Raw genomic sequence first — 4,057 nt, 5'->3', positions numbered from 1 at the left:
AGATCCGGGCCGAGGAATATTAACCCCTCCGGGGCCACCGAGACTCCGACGAGCTCCATAACCATCCGAGGAACCCCAGAGCACCAATACAACCCTGACACCAGGGGCCCCAGAACAATGACACCCTGACACCAGGGGCCCCAGAACAATGACACCCTGACACCAGGGGCCCCAGAACAATGACACACTGACACCAGGGGCCCCAGAACAATGACACCCTGACACCAGGGGCCCCAGAACAATGACACCCTGACACCAGGGGCCCCAGAACAATGACACACTGACACCAGGGGCCCCAGAACAATGACACCCTGACACCAGGGGCCCCAGAACAATGACACACTGACACTTGGGGCCCCAGAACAATGACACACTGACACCAGGGGCCCCAGAACAATGACACCCTGACACTTGGGGCCCCAGAACAATGACACCCTGACACTTGGGGGTCCCAGAACAATGACACCCTGACACCAATGGCCCCAGAACAATGACACCCTGACACTTGGGGCCCCAGAACAATGACACCCTGACACTTGGGGCCCCAGAACAATGACACCCTGACACCAGGGCCCCCAGAACAATGACACCCTGACCCTTGGGGGGTCCAGAACAATGACACCCTGACACTTGGGGGTCCCAGAACAATGACACCCTGACACTTGGGGGTCCAGAACAATGACACCCTGACACTTGGGGGTCCCAGAACAATGACACCCTGACACTTGGGGATCCAGAACAATGACACCCTGACACTTGGGGGTCCAGAACAATGACACCCTGACACTTGGGGGTCCTAGAACAATGACACCCTGACACTTGGGGGTCCCAGAACAATGACGCCCTGATACTTGGAGGATCCAGAACATTGACACCCTGACACTTGGGGGTCCCGGAACAATGACACCCTGACACTTGGGGGTCCCAGAACAATGACACCCTGACACTTGGGGGTCCAGAACAATGACACCCTGACACTTGGGGGTCCCAGAACAATGACACCCTGACACTTGGGGGTCCAGAACAATGACACCCTGACACTTGGGGGTCCCGGAACAATGACACCCTGACACTTGGGGGTCCAGAATAATGACAACCTGACACTTGGGGGTCCCAGAACAATGACACCCTGACACTTGGGGGTCCCGGAACAATGACACCCTGACACTTGGGGGTCCAGAATAATGACACCCTGACACTTGGGGGTCCCAGAACAATGACACCCTGACACTTGGGGGGTCCTAGAACAATGACACCCTGACACTTGGGGGTCCCAGAACAATGACATCCTGACACTTGGGGGTCCCAGAACAATGACACCCTGACACTTGGGGGTCCAGAACAATGACACCCTGACACTTGGGGGTCCTGGAACAATGACATCCTGACACTTGGGGGTCCCAGAACAATGACACCCTGACACTTGGGGGTCCAGAACAATGACACCCTGACATTTGGGGGTCCAGAACAATGACACCCTGACATTTGGGGGTCCAGAACAATGACACCCTGACACTTGGGGGTCCAGAACAATGACATCCTGACACTTGGGGGTCCCAGAACAATGCCACCCTGACACTTGGGGGTCCAGAACAATGACACCCTGACACTTGGGGGTCCCAGAACAATGACACCCTGACATTTGGGGGTCCAGAACAATGACACCCTGACACTTGGGGGTCCAGAACAATGACATCCTGACACTTGGGGGTCCCAGAACAATGACACCCTGACATTTGGGGGTCCAGAACAATGCTACCCTGACACTTGGGGGTCCAGAACAATGACACCCTGACACTTGGGGGTCCCAGAATAATGACACCCTGACACTTGGGGGTCCAGAACAATGACACCCTGACACTTGGAGGTCCAGAACAATGACATCCTGACACTTGGATGTCCAGAACACGGACACCCTGACACTTGGGGGGTCCTAGAACAATGACACCCTGACACTTGGGGGTCCCAGAACAATGACATCCTGACACTTGGGGGTCCCAGAACAATGACACCCTGACACTTGGGGGTCCAGAACAATGACACCCTGACACCAATGGCCCCAGAACAATGACACCCTGACACTTGGGGGTCCAGAACAATGACATCCTGACACTTGGAGGTCCAGAACAATGACACCCTGACACTTGGGGGTCCAGAACAATGACATCCTGACACTTGGAGGTCCAGAACAATGACACCCTGACACTTGGGGGTCCCAGAACAATGACACCCTGACACTTGGGGGTCTCAGGGTTTATCTGTCAGGATGATAATGACATTTGGAAGGTCACATGACTGCGTTGGTCAGATAACCTCTGATAAGGAGTGTGAATCAGCCTCACATGAGCAGCTTCCATCGGTTGGCTCGCACACAGGCAGACGGATGAACACACCTGCTTGTTACAAAACCTTTCTACATCTGATGAGACGATTGTGACGAAGCCAGGCGAGCGGGAAGAGCCTCTCAGGGGTCCCGTAAACCCTTCATTTTTACCCCATAGTATCATCCCGCCATTGTACAGTCAGTCACCGGGAATCCTCGCCGTACTCCTCGCCGTACTCCTCGCCGTACTCCTCGCCGTTCTTCTCCTCTATACATTGGGATCTAGATGTGGAAATCTGCCCAGCAGACCTTATCTCTCCACAGAGGCCGGAAATGGAATTCCATACGTCTCGGAAATGCTTCCCTCTAATGTTGTAACCTAGGAGTGACCTCACCCCCTCATAAACTATGTGCTGCACTTTCACTAAGAACTGTATTTTTTTTTATACTGACTTTTTTTTTTTTTTACACTGGACTTTTGTTACTCTACATTTTGTGGTCTCTTCTTATCATCATTGAACACATTTTCATTAACCGCGTGCTTACGGGGCACTTAGACCCCCCTTCCTGCCCCAGGCCAATTCTCAGCTCTCAGCGCTCTCACACTTTGAATGACAATTACGCGGTCATGTAACTCTGTACACAGAGGAAATTGTTATCTTTTTCAAACAAATAGAACTTTCTATTGGTGGTATTTAATCACCACTGGGGGGAAGGGGGGGGGGGTATTTTTTGCTAAACTAAAAAAAAAACAGTTTTCATCGTTTGTTATAACATTTTGCAAACAGGTCATTTTTCTCCTTCACTGATGAGGCAGCACTGATAGGTGGCACTGATGGGCATTGATAGGTGGCACTGGTACAGTAGGTAGCACTGATGGGCACTAATAGGTGGCACTGATACAGTAGGTGGCACTGATGGTCATTGATAGGTGGCACCAATAGGCACTGATAGGTGGCACTGATACAGTAAGTGGCACTGATGGGCACTGATAGGTGGCACTGATGGGCACTGATATGCTGCACTGATCGGCACTGATAGGTGGCACTGAAGGGCACTGAGTGGTGGCACTGATAGGTGGGCACTAATAGACTCTACTGATCGGCACTGATAGGTGGCACTGATAAGAGGCACTTAAGACCACTGATAGGCGGCACCGAAGGGCACTGAGAGGTGGCACTGATAAGTGGGCACCAATGGGCACTGATAGGTGGCACTAATGATGAGGCACTGATTGGCAGCACTGATGGGCACTGATGAGGCGGCACTGGTGAGCACTGATCAGGAGGCACTGATGAGGCATCACTGATAGGGGGCACTGATAGGCAGCACTGATAGGTGGGCACTGATGGACACTGATAGATGGCACTGATAGGCACTGGTAGGTTACACTGATAGGCAGCACTGATAGGTGGCACTGATGGGCACTAATTGGCAGCACTGATGGCTACTGATAGGTGGCACTGGTGGGCATTGCTTAGCAGTACTGATATGCACTGGTAGGTGGCAATGTTGGGCACTGCTTAGCAGTACTGATGTGCACTGGTAGGTGGCACTGGTGGTCACCGCTTAGCAGTACTGATATGCACTGGTAGCTGGTACTGGTGGGCACTGCTTAGCAGTACTGATATGCACTGGTAGGTGGCACTGGTGGGCACTGCTTAGCAGTACTGATATGCACTGGTAGCTGGTACTGGTGGGCACTGCTTAGCAGTACTGATATGCACTGGTAGG

This window comes from Aquarana catesbeiana, linkage group LG13 (assembly GCF_042186555.1).
Source record: "Aquarana catesbeiana isolate 2022-GZ linkage group LG13, ASM4218655v1, whole genome shotgun sequence".
In the NCBI taxonomy this organism is placed as follows: Eukaryota; Metazoa; Chordata; class Amphibia; order Anura; family Ranidae; genus Aquarana; species Aquarana catesbeiana.
Note: the sequence above shows the minus strand (reverse complement) of the source record.